At 42.8% G+C, this 22,274-nt stretch overlaps 1 protein-coding gene and 1 long non-coding RNA gene across 2 annotated transcripts in view; one reads left to right on the forward strand and one right to left on the reverse strand.

The window, feature by feature from the left end:
* PDE4C (phosphodiesterase 4C) overlaps positions 1 to 22,274 on the reverse strand; it is a 934,858-nt gene that overhangs the window by 608,632 nt on the left and 303,952 nt on the right. The window lies entirely within an intron of this gene.
* Positions 9,765 to 22,274, forward strand: part of LOC130367666 (uncharacterized) — a 54,605-nt gene continuing 42,095 nt past the window's right edge. The window contains exon 1 of the long non-coding RNA XR_008892140.1: positions 9,765 to 9,813. This is a non-coding gene — a long non-coding RNA (uncharacterized LOC130367666). The remainder of the gene's footprint in view (positions 9,814 to 22,274) is intronic.

The following is a 22,274-nucleotide window of genomic DNA, read 5'->3' on the forward strand; positions in this document are numbered from 1 at the left end:
CCCCATGTCGGCGATGGCCGCAGATCGCTGGACAATTCAGTCCAGCGATCTGCGGCAGATTCCGGGTCAATCGGGTCTCCAGTGACCCGGTGACCCGGAATTACAAGCTGTTCGGGGCCGTCTCCGACAGGCCCCGAACAGCCAGAGCCTGCAGGGGTGAGGTGGCACTGGTGCCACCTCACGATTGCCGTGATTCGTCGGCCGGTTTCCCGGCCGACCAATCAGGGCGCCTGCTGCGGGTGGCACTCCCGCAACCCGCTCCGCCCCTCTTCCGGAGGACGTGAGCGGGTGCGGGACGTGCACCCCAGGTGCTGGGGACCCCGAACCCCGGCGTCAATGTTGGGATCGGGGCCCCAGGAGCGACGGACGCGGCGGCGACGACGAGGGACTGACCTCATGCGGCTGGATCGTTGGAGGTGAGTGACAGCCTCCTGCTGTTGCTTAGCAACAGCTCCCAGCATGCAAAAAGGGCATGCTGGGAGCTGTAGTTATGCAACAGCAGGAGGCAGACCACCACAACTCCCAGCATGCCCTTATGGGCATGCTGGGACTTGTAGTTTTGCAACAGCTGGAGGCACATTTTTTCTATGGAAAAGTGTACCTTCAGCTGTTGTGTAACTACAACTCCCAGCTTGCACAAACAGCTAAAGTGCATGCTGGGAGTTGTAGTGGTGCATCTGGTGGTTGCATAACTACAACTCCCAGCATGCCCGTTGGCTGTCGGTGACTGCTGGGAGTTGTAGTTTTGCAACAGCTGAAGGCACACTGAGTTATGTAGCAAACCAGTGTGTCTCCAGCTGTTGCATAACTACAGTCCCCAGCATCCCCAACCAAAGTAGTATGCCTCCAGCTGTTGCATAACTACAAGACCCAGCTGTTCCGCTGTCCGTACATGCTGGGGGTTGTAGCTTTTGCAACAGCTGAAGGCACACTGGTTGCAAAACACTGAGTTTGTTACCAAACTCGGTGTTTCACAACCAGTGTGCCTCCAGCTGTTGCAAAACTACAACTCCCAGCATGCACTGATAGACCGTACATGCTGGGAGTTGTAGTTTTGCAACAGCTGGATGTTTCTCCCCCCCCCCCCCCCCCCCCCAATGTGAACGTACAGGGTACACTCACATGGGCGGAGGATTACAGTAAGTATCCGGCTGCAAGTTTGAGCTGCAGCAAATTTTCTGCCGCAGCTCAAACTGCCAGCGAGAAACTACTGTGAACCCCCCGCCCGTGCGACTGTACCCTAAAAACACTACACTAACACACAATAAAAAGTAAAAAACACTATGTATACACATACCCCTATACAACCCCCCTCCCCTCCCCAATAAAAATGAAAAACGTCTGGTACGCCACAGTTTCCAAAACGGAGCCTCCAGCGGTTGCAAAACTACAACTCTCAGCATGCACTGATAGACCGTACATGCTGGGAGTTGTAGTTTTTCAACAGCTGGATGTTCCACCCCCCCAATGTGAACGTACAGGTTACACTCACATGGGCGGAGGATTACAGTAAGTATCCGTCTGCAAGTTTGAGCTGCAGCAAATTTTCTGCCGCAGCTCAAATTGCCAGCGAGAAACTACTGTGAACCCCGCCCGTGTGACTGTACCCTAAAAACACCACACTACACTAACACACAATAAAATAAAAAGTAAAAAATACTACATATACACATACCCCTACACAGCCCCCCTCCCCAATAAAAATGAAAAACGTCTGGTACGCCACTTTTTCCAAAACGGAGCCTCCAGCTGTTGCAAAACAACTACTCCCAGTATTGCCAGATAGCCACAGACTGTCTAGGTATGCTGGGAGTTTTACAACAGCTGGAGGCACCCTGTTTGGGAATCACTGGCGTAGAATACCCCTATGTCCACCCCTATGCAAGTCCCTAATTTAGGCCACAAATGCGCATGGCGCTCTCACTTTGGAGCCCTGTCGTATTTCAAGGCAACAGTTTAGGGTCACATATGGGGTATCGCCGTACTCGGGAGAAATTGTGTTACAAATTTTGGGGGGTATTTTCTGCTTTTACCCTTTTTAAAAATGTAAAATTTTTGGGAAAAGAGGCATTTTAGGTAAAAAAAATAATATTTTTTTTACATATGCAAAAGTCGTGAAACACCTGTAGGGTATTAAGGTTCACTTAACCCCTTGTTACGTTCTCCGAGGGGTCTAGTTTCCAAAATGGTATGCCATTTGTTTTTTTTTTGCTGTTCTGGCACCATGGGGGCTTCCTAAATGCGGCATGCCCCCAGAGCAAAATTTGTTTTCAAAAAGCCAAATGTGACTCCTTCTCTTCTGAGACCTGTAGTGCGCCAGCAGAGCACTTTTCACCCCCATATGGGGTGTTTTCTGAATCGGGAGAAATTGGGCTTCAAATTTTGGGGGGTATTTTATGCTTTAACCCTTTGTAAAAATGTTAATTTTTTGGGAAACCAAGCATTTTAGGTAAATTTATTTTTTTATTTTTTACATATGCAAAAGTTGTGAAACCCCTGTGGGGTATTAAGGTTCACTTTACCCCTTGTTACGTTCCCCAAGGGGTCTAGTTTCCAAAATGGTATGCCATGTGGTTTTTTTTTTTGCTATCCTGGCACCATAGGGGCTTCCTAAATGCGGCATGCCCCCAGAGCAAAATTTCCTTCAAAAAAGCCAAATGTGACTCCTTCTCTTCTGAGACCTGTAGTGCGCCAGCAGAGCACTTTTCACCCCCATATGGGGTGTTTTCTGAATCAGGAGAAATTGGGCTTCAAATTTTGGGGGGTATTTTCTGCTATTACCCTTTTTAAAAATGTAAAACTTTTGGGAAACCAAGCATTTTAGGGAAATTTTATTTTATTTTTTTACATATGCAAAAGTCGTGAATCACCTGTAGGGTATTAAGGTTCACTTTACCCCTTGTTATGTTCCCCGAGGGGTCTAGTTTCCAAAATGGTATGCCATGTGTTTTTTTTTGCTGTTCTGGCACCATAGGGGCTTCCTAAATGTGACATGCCGCCCAAAAACCATTTGTCGCTCCTTCCCTTCTGAGCCCTCTACTGCGCCCGCCGAACAATTAACATAGACATATGAGGTATGTGATTACTCGAGAGAAATTGGGTTTCAAATACAAGTAAAAATTTTCTCCTTTTTACCCCTTGCAAAAATTCAAAAATTGGGTCTACAAAAACATGCGAGTGTAAAAAATGAAGATTGTGAATTTTCTCCTTCACTTTGCTGCTATTCCTGTGAAACACCTAAAGGGTTAAAACGCTGACTGAATGTCATTTTGAATACTTTGGGGGGTGCAGTTTTTATAATGGGGTCTTTTATGGGGTATTTCTAATATGAAGACCCTTCAAATCCACTTCAAACCTGAACTGGTCCCTGAAAAAAAGCGAGTTTCAAAATTTTGTGAAAAATTGGAAAATTGCTGCTGAACTTTGAAGCCCTTTGGTGTCTTCCAAAAGTAAAAACTCATCAATTTTATGATGCAAACATAAAGTAGACATATTGTATATGTGAATAAAAAAAATAATATTTGGAATATCCATTTTCCTTACAAGCAGAGAGCTTCAAAGTTAGAAAAATGCTAAATTTTCAAATTTTTCATCAAATTTTGGGATTTTCACCAAGAAAGGATGCAAGTTACCAACAAATTTTACCACTATGTTAAAGTAGAATATGTCACGAAAAAACAATCTCGGAATCAGATTGATAACTAAAAGCATTCCAGAGTTATTAATGTTTAAAGTGACAGTGGTCAGAATTGCAAAAAATGGCTGAGTCCTTAAGGTGAAAAAGGGCTCAGTCCTTAAGGGGTTAAGGAACCTACTTTTTTTTCACTCTTAAGGACCCTTGACGAGCGCGTACGTCATGACACCCTGGTACTTAAGGACCCATGATGTACGCGTACGTCATGGAGAATTCCGGCCCCTGCCGCAGCAAGGATAGGACCGGACCGCAGCAGGGATCGGACCAGGATGCCTGCTGAAATCATTCAGCAGGCATTCCGTGCAAACGCCCAGGGGGGTCATTAGAGCCCCCAATGTCGGCGATCGCGGCAAATCGTAAGTGAATTCACACTTGCGATTTGCGCAATTCCGGGTCATTACGGGTCTATGGTGACCCGGAATATAAGGGGGATCGCGGTTGTCTAAGACACCCACGATCCCCCTGCTATTGGTCATCAGAAGCAACGACCAGTAGCACATCAAGGGCAGGGGGGGGGGGGGTTAACTTTTGTTTTCCCCGTCCTGCCCACCCACAATAGGCGGGGCAGAACGGGGAAACGACGGAGATCCACTCACTCATCGGGCGTCGGAGGCAGCGGGCGATGGAGTTCGGCGGGCGGCGATGTCGTGCGGCTGGATCGTACGGTAGCCAGTGAGTTGCCTAGCAACATCTGGAGGGTATAGTTTGAGACCACTATACCGTGGTCTCTAACTGTAGCCCTCCGGATGATGCAAAACTACAACTCCCAGCATGCCCAGACAGCTGTTTGGGCATGCTGGAATATGTAGCTTTGCAACAGCTGGAGGGCTACAATTTGAGACCATTCTACAGTGGTCTCTAAACTGTAGCCCTCCAGATCTTGCAAAACTACAACTCCAAGCATGCCCAAACAGCTGTTTGCTGTCTAGGCATGCTGGGATTTGTAGTTTTTCAACAGCTGGAGGACCACAGTTTGGAGATCACTTTGCAGTGTTCTCTAAAACTCTAGCCCTCCAGATGTTGCAAAACTGCAAATCCCAGCATGCCCAAACAGTAAACAGCTGTCTCGGCATGCTGGGAGTTGTAGTTGCGTACCTCCAGCTATTGCATAACTACATCTCCCAGCATGCCCTTCGGCGATCAGTACATGATGGGAGTTGTAGTTTTGCAACAGCTGGAGGCACACTGGTTGGAAAATACTGAGTTAGGTAACAGAACCTAACTGAAGGTTTTCCAACTAGTGTGCCTCCAGCTGTTGCAAAAGTACAACTCCCAGCATGCATGATCTGTCAGTACATGCTGGGAGTTGTAGTTTTGCAACAGCTGGAGGTTTGCCCCCCCCATGTGAATGTACAGGGTACATTCACACTGGCGGGTTTACAGCAAGTTTCCTGCTTCAAGTTTGGGCTGCGGCAAATTTTTTGCCGCAGCGCAAACTCCTAGCAGGAAACTCACCGTAGCACGCCAGTGCGAATGTACCCTAAAAACACTACACTACACTACACTAACACATAATAAAGGGTAGAACACTACATATACACCCCCTTACACTTTACACTGTCCCCCCCAATAAAAATGAAAAACGTATTGTATGGCAGTCTTTCCAAAACACTCCCAGCATTTCCGGACAGCCACTGACTGTCCAGGCATGCTGGGAATTTAGCAACAGCTGGAGGCACCCTGTTTGGGAATCACTGGCGTAGAATACCCCTATGTCCACCCCTATGCAATCCCTAATTTAGTCCTCCAATGCGCATGGAGCTCTCTCACTTCGGAGCCCTGTCGTATTTCAAGGAAACAGTTTAGGGCCACATATGGGGTATTTCCATACTCGGGAGAAATTGCACTACAAATTTTAGGGGGCTTTTTCTCCTTTTACCCCTTATGAAAAGGAAAAGTTGGGGGCTACACCAGCTTGTTAGTGTAAAAAAAATAAAAAAAATTACACTAAAATGCTGGTGTTGCCCCATACTTTTTATTTTCACGAGCATTAAAAGGAAAATAAGACCCCCAAAATTTGTAACGCAATTTCTCCTGAGTATGGAAATACCCCATATGTGGGCGTAAAATGCTCTGCGGGTGCACAACAAGGCTCAGGAGTGAGAGTGCACCATGTACATTTGAGGCCTAAATTGGTGATTTGCACAGGGGTGGCTGATTTTACAGCGGTTGTGACAAACGCAAAAAAAGAAATACCCACATGTGACCCCATTTTGGAAACTACACCCCTCACGTAATGTAATAATAAGGGGTACAGTGAGCATTTACACCCCACAGGTGTCTGACAGATTTTTGGAACAGTGGTCCGTGAAAATGAAAAATGTAATTCCAAACAATTTTTTTTCCCAAAAGCTCAATGGCGCTCCTTCTCTTCTGAGCATTGTAGTGCGCCAGCAGAGCACTTGATGTCCACACATGGGGTATTTCCATACTCAGAAGAGATGGGGTTACAAATTTTTTTTTGGGGGGGGCATTTTGTCCTATTACCCCTTGCAAAAATTTAAAATTTGAGGGAAAACTAGCATTTTAGTGAAAAAAAAAAATCATTTACACATCCAACTTTAACGAAAAGTCGTCAAACACCTGAGGGGTGTTAAGGCTCACTGGACCCCTTGTTACGTGCCTTGAGGGGTGTAGTTTCCAAAATAGTATGACATGCGTTTTTTTTTTGTTTTTTTGCAGTCCTGGCACCATAGGGGCTTCCTAAATGAGACATGCCCCCCAAAAACCATTTCAGAAAAACTCACTCTCCAAAATCCCACTGTCGCTCCTTCCCTTCTGAGCCCTCTCCTGCGCCCGCCGAACACTTGACATACACATATGAGGTATTTTCTTACTCGAGAGAAATTGGGTTACACATTTTAGGAAGATTTCTCTCCTTTTACCCCTTGTAAAAATTCAATAACTGGGTCTACAAGAACATGCCAGTGTAAAAAATGAAGATTTAGAATTTCCTCCTTCAATTTGCTGCTATTCATGTGAAACACCGAAAGGGTTAACAAACCTTTTGAATGTCATTTTGAATACTTTGAGGGGTGCATTTTTTATAATGGGGTCATTTGTGGGGTATTTCTAATATGAAGGTCCTTCAAATCCACTTCAAAACAGAACTGGTGCCTGAAAAATTTCGATTTTGAAAATTTTGTGAAAAATTGGAAAATTGCTGCTGAACTTTGAAGCCCTCTGATGTCTTCCAAAAGTAAAAAGATGTCAAATTATGATGGAAATATAAAGTAGACATATTGTATTTGTGAATCAATATATAATTTATTTGGAATATTCATTTTCTCTATAAGCAGAGAGCTTCAAAGTAAAAAAAAATGCAACATTTAAAATTTTTTCATCAAATTTTGGAATTTTTCACCAAGAAATGATGCAAATATCGACAAAATTTTACCACTATTACAAAATAGAATATGTCACGAAAAAAGAATCTCGGAATCAGAATGATAAGTGAAAGCATCCCAGAGTTATTAATGTTTAAAGTGACAGTGGTCAGATGTGCAAAAAATGGCCGGGTCCTACAGTGAAAATTGGCTGGGTCCTTAAGGGGTTAAAAAGTGTTTTCACAGCAAGCGATGTTTCGACCATACTTACCCAGTCTTTTTCAAGCAGTGCAGTGGGCACTGCTTGAAAAAGACTGGGTGAGCCTGGTCGAAATGTCGCTTGCTGTAAAAACACTTTTTAATATGGAATAAATCACCTACCTACCTATCTATGTATCTTCTCTATCATCTATGTATTCTCTCTCTCTATTGTGTCTTTTATCTATCTTCTTTTCTATCTATCTTCCATATATCCATCTATCATTACCAGCAGCACTCCAGGATATACTGAACAATGCGTGACTTTATTGACCAAATATATGGAGCGACGTTTCAGACGTCTCTCAGGACTATTGTAAATGGCCGTGAGTGACGGCCAAAACGTCGCTCCATATGTTTGGTGAATAAAGACACTCATTCTCCACTATATCCTGGAATCCTGAAAGTTTCTTCAGTGTGGATATTGCATAGGCTTGGAAGCTTGCACCACTAACTCTTGTGTCTCCCTGAGGCACTGCTCCGCTTCTGGAATTATCTATCCTATCTATCTATCTATCTATCTATCATCTATCCTATCATTTATCTTATCTATCCATCCATCTATCTACTGAAGTCCTAAGAACAGCACATCCGCCCAGGTGTCCCTAACATAGTTAGGTGCATGCCATCATAGGGTTCTTAGTCAGGGAATCCAGCCTAGATCCATAAGGGAAAGATCGCAGCACATAACAAAAGAAGTTAAAAAAAATCGTGAAGTTTTTATTCCATCCTCAAAAAAAAAAGCAGGTGCGACTTTTCAACGGCCTCTCGCCGTCTTGCTTGAAAAAGACAGCGAGAGGCCGTTGAAACGTCGCACCTGCTTTTTCTGAGGATGGAATAAACACTTCACGATTTTTTTAACTACTTTTGTTGTGTGCTGCGATCTTTTCCTTATGCATCTATCTATCTATCTATCAAAATTGTAGAAAAGCAGCACATCCATCTTCCAAATGCAGGTGGAGTGCACAGGTCAAGACCTCAGCAATGCAAGCAAGACAAAATCACTTGCAGCACTACATTCAGATCACGGTGCATGGCTGCATGGCAGATCAAGCTGAAAAGGTTGCATGCTTGATAAAGGCTGCATGGGCAGCTGAAATGTTGCATCTTTTGAAACTCACGATAGAATAAAGCTATGGAATAAAGCTATTTTTTTCCCCTATGAATTGAGGGCTGCAAGTTATTCTGTCATGTTTATCTCTTATTATTTATCCATCTACTATATCTCTATTATTTATCAACCATCTATCTAAACAAACATAAACATATGTGGCATTGTCACATGCATAAATGTCCAAACTATTAAAATATAATATTAAGTATAAATGCATAGTCAATTGCGAAAAATGAAAAATATAAATTCCAAAGTTCTGAATAACTGATATTTGGTCACTTTATATACCAGAAAACAAATGATAAGAATGGATCAAAAAGTCCCATCAAAACAAAAATGGTACTCATAAAAAACTACAGATCACGGCGCAAAAAATTATCCTTTATGCAGCCACGAATATGGAAAAAAATTGTGTTATACGGAAAAATAAGTGTTATAGTGGTAAGAAGAGAATAATTTTAAGCATACTAATTATCATACAAAAAGTTATACATTTTTTAAAATAGTAACATAAAACAAAACCTATAAAAATTAGGTATCAATGTAATCATATGGACCTACAGAATAAAGATAATGTGCCATTTTAACCAAAAAGCCACCAAAATTGTTTTTTTGTTTATTTTTTATTTGGCCCCACAAATAATTTTTCTTTGTCGCCCTCATATAGGTTTGTAGGGGGAAATTGAAAAGCGTTATTGCTATTAACCACTTAAGGATGCAGGAAGTACAGGTACGCCCTGGTGTCCTGGTACTTAAGGACCTGAGTCTTGTTACCAGGGTTTTAAGCGTTCTCACAAGCAAAGAACGCTTCAAACCCGTGGGTCCCAACTGCTATCAGCAGCCAGCACCCAGGGTTAATGCTGGGCACCACCGATCAGGCTGATGCCCGGCATTAACCCTTTAGATGCCACAACTATCTGTCAGATGCTGAAGTTGTCAGCGCTGTCAGATAGCTGTTTGTACGATGGCCCCGACACACAGCAGCATCATATGCCGATGCTGCCTTCAACATACGATGGGCTCTGAGAGGCCATCATATGTTGAAATGATCATATGTCGGGGCCATCATAAGTCACTGTACCCAGAAAAAGTGACAGCTAAAGGTAAAACCTAGATCCACAGTCTAGCAACCAGATAGTACATTGTCTACCCATTGTATCAATGTGAGGGTATAAACAGGTGTATATATACCTGTAGGTAAGTAGAGTTGAAGACACATTTTTATATATGTTAAGATGAGTTTATTGTGTTTTGAATAACTTACGGATAGTCTTGTTATATCCCACAATAAACTAAATGTTTAAATTGTTGAATAAACAGTTAAAACTGTTGAATAAACAGTTAAACAGCAAAGATTTGTTCTCTAGTATGGAAAGAAAATGCTGTAATGCCTGTAAGGCTGGATCTCAAAGGATAAAAAGGTACAGACAAAAAATAAACAGAGCCAGATGGATAACCTTCTGCTTTATAAACATCTGACCTAGGATTTCTTTCATACAGATCACCAAGAGAGTTTCCTACAATCAGATAAGATAACATATATCTTAGTATCTGTAAATACATTAGGCTAAAATGTTACAAGGCAATGATTGTTTGAGCATTGGCTTAACATAGCAATGACTAATAATCAGGTCAAAGCCAGATCATATAACATTTACACTCTACTTGTTTGCTAACCTGTATAAAGGATATTTGTAGCTAGAAGAATAAGAAGCATACAGATTACTGGGTTCATAACACTACCTTTTATGTCTTGCATACTCACTTTTCTTTTTGGACTGTTTAAGGCCAAAGGTTTAAAACTGTACATTTGGCCTATGTTATGGGCCTATGTTATTCCATAACCTGTGTGATTTCTGTGTAATAGGGAATCAGGTATGCATAGTAAAACTAACCATAGTTTCAGGCACGGCTTAGGAGCACCTGTAAGCTGAAGTTCACACATCTAAAAAGGTATACAAAGATATGTTTAACCTTTGCCTGCCAATGTGGTTAGCTATACAATGTGAAACCATCTGATACATTACCCTTATAATGAGTTTATGTAGTTTGCTACCTTCTTCTTTTGGTGAAAATGCTTTTTTGCCCATTGATTTGCATATGAAATTATTTAGTTTAGTGATGAAGTAGTTAAAGGGGTTCATTATATTTGAATAATTTATTAATACCCTAGGTATCTTTCCTTCAGCTATTTCTAGAAAAAAAAAAAAAAAACATGGTATTGTTGAACACATTAATGTTAGTTTTTGTGCAATTGGATAGATTGATTTCCTTGATGTTTTTTGGGCCAAATTGTTTGTTAACTTTTATCTAGTTAATTTCTTTTTCTGCTAACATATACGCTAATAAAGCAAAAATTATTATGTTTCTTTTACTAAGCTTTTGTGTTCTGCAAATAAATTGGATACTGATGTAAAACAAATGTAGCCACACGTAGACTATGATTGGTCTATTGACTCCCATTTTTTAAACAGCATTTTTATTACTTTTTTTTTTATTGATATAACAAAACAAAAAAGAGGGCATCACAGTGCTGTAACATTAGAAAAATATGCTTAATAGCATGTTAGATCAGTAGGGCCCTCAGTAAATAATGAATAAAAAAGAAACAAAGAGGAAAAAGAACAGGAGTGGGGAAGGGAGGGGAAATAAAATCATAAGGGAAGTTGCAAGGCTCCCAAACTACCTCCAAGGTCACCTGTTAAGCACTACGAAGCATACCTGAAAGTTTAAACCCCTAGATGACTTTGGGCATAAATGTAAGCCCTTGACGCATTCGACTTAACGCACCAGGATGTAAATCTACACACTGGAGTGTAAAATGACAATGAAGCGAGTGCAGGCGATGTACAGTGAGTGCTGGCTACAGGAATTACTTTTTGAATATTGTTTATTGACTAAATTTTGTACTTTACAAAATTACAAGTAAGACAAGAAGAATTGTAACACTTATAAAAAAAAACCCTATGTCTATGCCAATTACTCCCTCTATGAGTAACTAAAGTGACAGTACTAGAGGTGAGTTTGTAACTCAGTGGCCTTGCTTGCATTGGCACAATTGCACACCCATTACCATGTATATTGGATCTTCTTGTAACAAAAAGAGAAGTCTGTGAAAGATTATTTTAACTCTGTTAAAACACCGGGTGTTACACAGATGTTACACAGTGTAACTTTCTAAAATCTGCACAGTACTCCTCTACTGGTCTGCAACATTGCTTTAATGTAGACAGTTGAGACTCAGAATGCGCTGCACGGTCAGGTTAAGCCTACAAGAGACAAAGTCCCACAAATAAAGCATCCACGAAGGACAACTCCTGAGCATCAGGATTAAGGGAAATTACCCATTACTGGGACCCCCCCCCTGCAAAAGAGACATAACTATCCCTACTCTCTGGACCTCAGTACCAGATGTGTAAGGTTTTAACCTAAAGTACAATTTGCAGCTCTCAAAGAAAGTTTTGAATGTCTTGCGGTTACCAGAAAATTGATCAGGGAGATGAATTTGTGGCTCCACAGGAGCTGAAACAGGAACAGATGACACCTGAGTTCGGGCAGACTCCAGCTCCTGAATTCTGACTAGTAAGCCCTGAATTAACATCTCCTGATCTTGCAACCTCTGAGTCAAGGTCTGAACTAATCTTGATTGAGACTGAGAAGACTTAAATTGCTGAAGTCTTTCAGCTAAATCCTGGACCAGCTGAGTCAAGCCCTACATTTGCTCCACCAAAGTAGACATAGCTTCCATTATGCAGGAGCAAGGCGAATGCAGGTATTTGGACCTGTGAAAATGTCACATCTGGGCTGGGAAGGAGTGCAGCCCTGATCTCACCCACTCCCTCTGACCCTGCCTACCCGCTCTAAACAGTGGATTGACAACCATGGTGCCAGTCCCTTCCTAAGTAAGTGATGGGAGTCACCATGAACAAAATAAACTACAAAAACAGACTCAAGTCGGGAGAACGTCAGGAGGCATACAAACTAACAAAAATAATCCTGAACAAACACACACAAAAAGTCAGAGTCCACAATGAAAAACATATAGTTGCAATGACAAGTTTATTCCTTGGTTCCATAGAATAAAAAATACCAAATTTCTTATCATCAATGGTCAATGGTATAAAAGCAAAAACCAAATTCCAAAAAAAGCTTTTGGGTAAGATCACATCCCGCAAAAAAGGGAATAAAATCTACACAAAAGTTGTGTCAATAAAAACAGAAGATCATGGCAAAAAAATTAGTTAGCACAGCTTTATAGATGGAAAAATAAAAAACTATGGGGGTCAAAACATGGCGATGAACAAAGAAATAAAGTTAAAAAAGTTCAACATGTTCCACAAAAAATAAGCCATCTACAACGTTAACTCATCTACAACGTTAGACAACAATGGAAGCATTGAAGAAAAGAAAGGAGGGTCCAGCACAGCAGCATGCAGTAAAACCGTATTCTTTATTCAAGCTTCACATAGACATCAATAGAAGCAGCTATAAAGTTAAGCATAAAAAACATTATCTAGTTAAAAAAAAAATGTACATTTGCATAAGGGAGCTGGATGCAGGTTATCCCCTTGCCGTACGTCATTGGAGGATTTAGCGGACCCAGGGTCAGGTCAGCATCATAACTGGGAGATGCCAGGTACCACAGCTGTGCTGGCGCTGATTCGCAAGTAGAGGCGGCTGCAGTGTATTGCTGGGCCCCCACTGCAACTGTCAGGAGTGGAGCTATGCTCTAATCCTGACAGTTAATCCCTTCAGTGCTGACCGCAGCACTGATCGGGATGACAGTAAGGGAGCTCCCCTGTTCTCCATCATAACTTCGCAATGCGATTGCGGGGTCTCAATGGTAGCAATGTCAATTAGCGACCTCTGAACGGGCCGAGGAAAAGTCTAATCTGCTATGCGTGTCAGTTTAAAAGTGACAGGTGTCAGTGTAACACTGAAAGGCATAATACATTGCAGTACAGATCTGTACTGCAATGTAATATATGTGTCAAGCCCCATAGTGGGATAGTAAAAAAATAAATAAACAAACACAATATTCCTTTCCCCTTTAAGGACTTTTACAGCCTCCTCAAAAATTATATACATATATTTGCTATTGCAGCGTTCGTAACAACCCAAGCAATAAAACTATCACATTATTTGATTGATTGGAAATAAATAAAAGCAATAAAACTATCACATTATTCGATCGATTGGAAATAGCAAATGTTGTGTCCATTCACAAGAAAGGTAGTAGGGAGGAATCAAGCAACTATAGGCCAGTAAGTCTTACATCAATAGTGAGGAAATTAATGGAAACCCTACTAAGGGATAAAATTGTAGAACATCTAAAATTCCATGGATTGCAAAATGAAAAACAACATGGGTTTACTTCAGGGACATCATGTCAAACAAATCTTATTGATTATTTTGACTGGGTGACTAAAATAATAGATGGCGGAGGGGCAGTAGACATTGCATATCTGGAAGTTGACGAAGTGTCAACCTCCAAAGCAAAAGGTCTTTCCAGATCAGGTCTTGTAAGGACAGGAGCTGAAGCAAAGACAGACTTTTGGCTGGAGAAAGCCTCTTCGGCCTCAGAAAGCCATGACTTAGGGTTAGAGTTCTTTCTGGTGAGAGCTACAATGGGAGCGACCACAGAAGAGAAATGTGGGATGAACTGACAATAATAGTTGGCAAATCCCGGGAAACGTTGAATAGGCCGAAGATCGGTAGAGCGAGGCCAATCAAACACCACAGACAGTTTTACTGGATCCATTTGCAAACCTTGATGAGAGACAATATAACCAAGAAATGGGAGACTGGATTTCTCAAAAAGGCATTTTTCCAGTTTGGCATAGAGATAATTCCTCCGGAGGCGCTGAAGAACCAGACGAACATAAATACTTTGCTCCTCCAAGCTGGAAGAATAGATCAAAATGTCATCAAGATAAACGACAACACAGGTATAGAGAAGGTCGCGGAAGATATCATTGATGAATTCCTGAAAAACAGCTGGAGCATTACTAAGACCGAAAGGCCTCACAAGATACTCAAAATGTCCATCTTGGGTATTAACCTGTTAAGGACCCATGACGTACCGGTAAGTCATGAGTCCGCTCCCGTTCTATAACGCAGGGCCTCGGCGTGGCCCCTGATCATAGCGGGTTGGGCCCAGCCTCTAACAACCGGGACCAGTGGGTAATAGCGCGCGCCATTGATCGCGGTGGCTATTAACCCTTTAGACGCAGCGTTCTAAAGTTGATCGCCGCGTCTAAAGTGAAACTAAAATGTTGCTGGTTAGCCCAGGGAGCTGTTCGGGGTTGCCGCACGAAATCGCGGAATCTCAAACAGCTTGCAGGACAGCTGGGTCCCTATCTGCCTCCTTGCTGTCCGAGGCATGAGCAGTCAAGCGGCAGAATCATCGATCAATGGTTTCCTATGAGAAACCATTGAACGATGTAAAAGATCAGTGTGTTCAGTGTTATAGCCCCCTATGGGAGCTATAACACTGCAAAAAAAAAGTGCAAAAAAAAAGTCAATAAAGATCATTTAACCCCTTCCCTATTAAAAGTTTGAATCACCCCCCTTTTCCCAAAAAAAAAAAAAAAACTGTAAATAAAAATAAACATATGTGGTATCGCCGCAGGAGGAAATGTCCGAATTACAAAAATATATCATTAATTATACCGCACAGACAATGGCGTACGCGCAAAAAAATTCCAAAATCCAAAATAGCGTATTTTTGGTCACTTTTTATATAATGAAAAAATGAATAAGAAGTGATCAAAAAGTCTGATCAATACAAAAATAGTACTGCTAAAAATGAGCCCTCATACCGCCCCATACAAGGAAAAATGAAAAAGTTATAGGGGTCATAAGATGACAATTTTAAAGGGGTACTCCGGTGCTTACACATCTTGTCCCTTATCCAAAGGATAGGGGATAAGATGCCTGATCGCGGGAGTACAGCAGCTGGGGACGCCTGCGATCATGCACGCGGCACCCCGTTTGTAATCAGTGCCCGGAGCGTCTGATTACGCTCGACCGCAGAGCCGGCGGCGTATGACATCACGCCCCTGCCCCTGTGTGACGTCACGCTCCGCCCCTCAATGCAAGCCTACGGGAGGGGGCGTGATACCTATACATGGCGCCGGCTCTTCAGTCGTACACGCTCCGGGCACTGATTACAAACGGGGTGCCGCGTGCATGATCATGGGCATCCCCAGCTGCGGGACTCCCGCGATCAGGCATCTTATTCCCTATCCTTTGGATAAGGGATAAGATGTGTAAGCACCGGAGTACCCCTTTAAACATATACATTTTCCTGCATGTAGATAGAACAGGAAAGCAGCACTCCAGGGTTAAAGGTGCACGGGTGCCTACTGTGCCAGGTCCAGGTTGGGGACCCCTCCACATACAGAAAAATAGAATAAACAGTGGCACACCAAGTGTCAGGGAAAAAAAGGTGATTTATTCAAAAAAACGTGTAGGGCAACGTTTCAGCTGGCTCACCCAGCTTGAAAATGTTGCCTTACATGTTTTTTTTAATAAATCACCTTTTTTTTGCTGACACATGGTGTGCCACTGTTTATTCTATTTTCCTGCATGTAGTTATGATTTTTTCCAGAAGTACGACAAAATCAAACCTTTATAAGTAGGGTATCATTTTAATCATATGGACATAAAGAATAAAGATAAGGTGTCATTTTTACCGAAAGCCACCAAAAGTTACAGAATGGCGTATTTTTTTAATTTGGCTTACAATGATTTTTTCTTCCGTTTCCCCGTAGATGTTTGGGTAAAATGAATGACGTCATTACAAAGTAGAATTGGTGGCGCAAAAAATAAGCCATCATATGAATTTTTAGGTGCAAAGTTGAAAGAGTTATGATTTTTTAAAGATAAGGAGGAAAAAACAAAATTGCAAAAATGGAAAAACCCTGGGTCCTTAAGGGGTTAAAAGCTGTTTTCCACTCATCTCAGATTCGAACCAGATTATTGTGCGGCAGATGACGCAGGCCGTGCCAGGGAGCGGAGTCTAAGGTGCTGCTGGTTTTCACCAGAGCCCACAGAAAAGCGGGATGGACTTGCTGTGGCAGGTGGGACCCAGGTCGCTATCCCTGGCACGACTCGACCACACAGGCGACTGAGGTGAAGCATGGCCCAGAAGGGACAAGGCAGGACGTAGTCAGGCAAGCAAAAGGTCCGTTCAGGCGGCACAGGAGCGTAGGCAGTAGAATAGCAGAAGGTCAATAAGCAGGCGGGTAGGAACATGGTCAGGTCACGGGATGCAAGGTCTGGTACACGGTAAGGAACACGGAATACTGCTTTCTCTCAGGCACAAAGGCAAACAAAGATCCGGCAAGGGCAAGAGGGAGGAGCTAGAACTTATAAGCAAGGTACAGGTGTCAAGTAATTACGGGCGCACTGGCCCTTTCAATTTCAAAGCCCCGGTGCGCGCGCGCCCTAGGAGGCGGAGGCATGCGCACCGGAGCTGACGAACAGAGGCAGGGGGCGAGTCAAGGACGGGGAGATGAGCTGGAATGTCCGGCCAGAGAACAGGGTATAACAATTAGGCAGTGGCTGAGTGACAGACAACAGAGGGTTGTAGTCAATGGAGTATATTCAGAGCAAGGTCTTGTTACCAGGCGAGTACCTCAGGGATCTGTACTGGGACCAATTTTGTTTAATATCTTCATTAGTGATATCGCAAAAGGTCTCAATGGTAAGGTATGTCTTTTTGCTGATGACACAAAGATATGTAACAGGGTTGATGTTCCTGGAGGGAAAAACCAAATGGAAAAGGAATTAGGAAAATTAGAAGAATGGTCAGATCTCTGGCAACTGAAATTTAATGTGGATAAGTGCACAATAATGCACCTGCGGCGTAAAAACCCTCGGGCAGAATATAGAATATTTGACACAGTCCTGACCTCAGTATCTGAGGAAAGGGATTTAGGAGTAATTATTTCAGAAGACTTAAAGGTAGGAAGACAATGTAATAGAGCAGCAGGAAATGCTAGCAGAATGCTTGGATGTATAGGGAGAGGTATAAGCAGTAGAAAGAGAGAAGTGCTCATGCCGCTGTACAGAACACTGGTGAGGTCTCACTTGTAGTATTGTGCGCAGTTCTGGAAGCCGTATCTCCGAAAGGATATAGATAATCTAGAGAGAGTTCAGAGAAGAGCTACTAAAAATGGATTGCAGGATAAAACTTACCAGGAAAGGTTAAAGGACTTTAAAGGGGCTATCCATCTAAGGTGATTTTAGTACGTACCTGGCAGGCAGTAATGGACATGTTTAGGAAGGATCTGTGCTTGTCTTGGGGCTAAATGGCTATGTCATGAGATTACCATAACACAATGGCTAGCTTTTTGTGATCTTGTATTTCCTATTTGACTTTTCTTTTTTTGACTACAAATCCCACAATTCCATTTTCCTCCATCCCACACATCAGCCACCCCACCCATTGAAACATAAATGAGCTGCATCCATTCAAATCAGTGTGGTTTTCAATCAGATCAGGGTGCTTACAGCTGTTGCATTAGTTGCAGACTGATCCCTCTCCTACCAAGCGATCACTCCCCCCCATTGAAGCAGACAGGCTCCCCGTCATCAGATGACTAGTGAGTCAGGTCTCGGTCGCATTGCAAGCTGGGAAAAATCTGAGACAACAGTCATTTTGTATGCTGATAAAAATAAATATTGGGGTGAAAACCACAGAAGAATTGTGAGAAAACCGTCACACACAGGTACAGACACTATATTATGAACTACACTAACTTTACAGCCCCTGTAGCATAGTCAAATAAAAAAAAATCCTGGAATACCCCTTTAACATGTATAGCTTGGAAGAAAGAAGAGACAGAGGGGATATGATAGAGACTTTTAAATACATAAAGGGAATCAACACGGTAAAGGAGGAGAGCATATTTAAAAGAAGAAAAACTACCACAAGAGGACATAGTTTTAAATTAGAGGGGCAAATGTTTAAAAATAATATCAGGAAGTATTACTTTACTGAGAGAGTAGTGAATGCTTGGAATAGCCCTCCTGTAGAAGTGGTCGCTGCAAATACAGTGAAGGAGTTTAACCCCTTAAGGACCCAGCCATTTTACACCTTAGGACCAGAGCGTTTTTTGCACATCTGACCACTGCCACTTTAAACATTAATAACTCTGGAATGCTCTTAGTTATCATTCTGATTCCGAGATTGTTTTTTCGTGACATATTCTACTTTAAAATTTTGTGGTAACTGGCATCCTTTCTTGGTGAAAAATCCCAAAATTTGATGAAAAATTTGAAAATTTAGCATTTTTCTTACTTTGAAGCTCTCTGCTTGTAAGGAAAATGGATATTCCAAATAATTTTTTTTTTATTCACATACACAATATGTCTACTTTATGTTTGCATCATAAAATTGACGTGTTTTTACTTTTGGAAGACACCAGAGGGCTTCAAAGTTCAGCAGCAATTTTCCAATTTTTCACAAAATTTTCTAACTCACTATTTTTCAGGGACCAGTTCAAGTTTGAAGTGGATTTGAAGGGTCTTCATCTTAGAAATACCCCACAAATGACCCCATTATAAAAACTGCACCCCCCAAAGTATTCAAAATGACATTCAGTCAGCGTTTTAACCCTTTAGGTGTTTCACAGGAATAGCAGCAAAGTGAAGGAGAAAATTCACAATCTTAATTTTTTTACACTCGCATGTTCTTGTAGACCCAATGTTTGAATTTTTACAAGGGGTAAAAGGAGAAAATTTATACTTATATTTGTAACCCAATTTCTCTCGAGTAAGCACATACCTCATATGTCTATGTAAATTGTTCGGCAGGTCGCAATAGAGGGCTCAGAAGTGAAGGAGCGACAAGGGGATTTTGGAGAGTACGTTTTTCTGAAATGCTTTTTGGGGGGCATGTTGCATTTAGGAAGCCCCTATGGTGCCAGAACAGCAAAAAAAAAAAAAAACCACATGCCACACCATTTTGGAAACTAGACCCCTTGAGGAACGTAACAAGGAATAAAGTGAGCCTTAATACCCCACAGGTGTTTCACGACTTTTGCATATGTAAAAAAAAATAAAAACTATTTCACTAAAATGTGTGTTTCCCCCCAAATTTCAAATTTTTGCAAGGGTTAATAGCAGAAAATACCCCCAAAAATATTTGTAAACCCATCTCTTCTGAGTATGGAGGTACCCCATAAGTTGACCTGAAGTGCACTACAGGCGAACTACAATGCTCAGAAGAGAAGGAGTCATATTTGGCTTTTTGAGAGCAAATTTTGCTCGGGGGCATGTCGCATTTAGGAAGCCCCTATGGTGCCAGGACAGCAAAAAAAAAAAAAATCCGCATGGCATACCATTTTGGAAACTAGACCCCTTGAGGAACGTAACAAGGAATAAAGTGAGCCTTAATACCCCACAGGGGTTTCACGACTTTTACATTTGTAAAAAATAAATAAAAAATATTTCACTAAAATGTGTGTTTCCCCCCAAATTTCACATTTTTGCAAGGGTTAATAGCAGAAAATACCCCCAAAAATATTTGTAACCCCATCTCTTCTGAGTATGGAGGTACCCCATAAGTTGACCTGGAATTCACTACAGACGAACTACAATGCTCAGAAGAGAAGGAGTCATATTTGGCTTTTTGAGAGCAAATTTTGCTCGGGGGCATGTCGCATTTAGGAAGCCTCTATGGTGCCAGGACAGCAAAATAACCACCACATGGCATACCATTTTGGAAACTAGACCCCTTGAGGAACGTAACAAGGGATACACTTAGCATTTACCCCCACTGGTTTTTAATTTGCACAGCCCACTGTTCCAAAGATCTGTCAGACACCAGTGGGGTGTAAATTCTCACTGCACCCCTCATTACAATCCGTGAGGGGTGTAGTTTCCGAAATGGGGTCACATGTTTTTTTTTTTTTTTTTTTGCGTTTGTCAAAACCGCTGTAACAATCAGCCACCCCTGTGCAAATCACCTCAAATGTACATGGTGCACTCTCCCTTCTGGGCCTTGTTGTGCGCCCCCAGAGCACTTTGCGCCCACATATGGGGTATCTCCGTAGTCGGGAGAAATTGCATTACAAATTTTGGGGGGCTTTTTTCCCTTTTACCTCTTGTCAAAATTAAAAGTATAGGGCAACACCAGCATGTTAGTGTAAAAAATGTATTTTTTTTACACTAACATGCTGGTGTAGACCGCAACTTCACCTTTTCATAAGGGGTGAAAGGAGAAAAAGCCCCACAAAATTTGTTAGGCAATTTCTCCCGAGTACGGCGATAGCCAATATGTGGCCCTAATCTGTTGCCTTGAAATACGACAGGGCTCCAAAGTGAGAGCGCTATGTGCATTTGAGGCCTGAATTAGGGATTTGCATAGGGGTGGACATAGGGGTATTCTATGCCAATGATTCCCAAACAGGGTGCCTCCAGCTGTTGCAAAACTCCCAGCATGCTTGTACAGTCAACGGCTGTCCGGCAATACTGGGAGTTGCTGTTTTGCAACAGCTGGAGGCTCCATTTTGGAAACAGTGACGTACCAGACGTTTTTCATTTTTATTGGGGAGGGGGGCTGTGTAGGGGTATGTGTATATGCAGTGTTTTTTACTTTTTATTTTTATTTTGTGTTAGTGTAGTGTAGTTTTTTTAGGGTACAGTCACACGGGCGGGGGATTACAGCGAGTTTCCCGCTGCAAGTTTGAGCTGCCGCGCAAAATTTGCTGCATCGCAAACTTGCAGCCTGATACTCACTGTAAGCCCCCTGCCCTGTACATTCACAAGGGGGGGGGGGGGGAAGGGGGGAACCTCTAGCTGTTGCAAAACTACAACTCCCAGCATGCACGGTCTATCAGTGCATGCTGGTAGTTATAGTTTTGCAACAGCTGGAGGCACACGGGTTGGGAAACACTGAGTTAGGAAACAGACAATATTTCCCAACCAGTGTGCCTCCAGTTGTTGCAAAATCACAACTCCCAGCATCCCCAGACAGCTGAAGGGCATATTGGGAGTAGTAGTTACGCAACAGCTGGAGGAGAACAGTTTGGGGACCACTGTGTAGTGGTGTCCAAGCTGTAGCCCTCCAGATGTTGCAAAACTACAACTCCAAGAATTCTCAGGCAGGCTGGAAGTAGTAGTTCGGCAACATCTTTAGAGCCAGATGTTGCTAAACTACTACTCCCACACATCTGGAGGACTACAGTTTGCAGACCACTAATACAGTGGTTCCCAATCTGTGCCCTTCCAGATGTTGCAAAACTACAACTCCCAGTATGCCAAAACTTTCCAGGCATGCTGGGAGTTGTAGTTCTGCAACATCTGAAGGGCCAGATGTTACAGAACTACAACTCCCAGCATGCCTGGACAGTAAGGGCATGCTGAGGATGTGTAGTTTTGCAACATCTGGAAGGGCACAGTGGTCTCCAAACTGTGGACCTCCAGATGTTGCAAAACTGCAACACCCAGCATGCCCAGACGCCAAGGGCTGTCTGGGCATGCTGGGAGTTGTAGTGTAAGGGGACCAGATGGAGCAGTCCAGATCGCTTTATGGTGGTCTGGACTGCTGCAAAGGTCACCTGTCGCCACCGCCGCCGTTTCCGCCGCCGGCATCCGGGTCTTCACGGACAAGGTAAGTGTTGGGCCGGGCCCCAGCACTCCCCCGTCCCCCGCCGCGCCCTCCGGTCTTCCTCCCGTTCACTCCGGACTTCCAGGGGCCAGGCAGGGCGGGAGGAAGTAACCCCACCGCGATTGGTCGGTTAGTTCTAACCGACGAATCGCAGGGGATAGGAGAAGGTGGTAGGCTTGCCACCTCGCTCCTATACTTCAGCATGGTCCTGGCTGTTTGTGACAACCAGGATCATGCAAAATTACCGGGCGAACAGCCCGG

The sequence above is a fragment of the Hyla sarda genome, chromosome 1 (genome assembly GCF_029499605.1).
Source record: "Hyla sarda isolate aHylSar1 chromosome 1, aHylSar1.hap1, whole genome shotgun sequence".
In the NCBI taxonomy this organism is placed as follows: Eukaryota; Metazoa; Chordata; class Amphibia; order Anura; family Hylidae; genus Hyla; species Hyla sarda.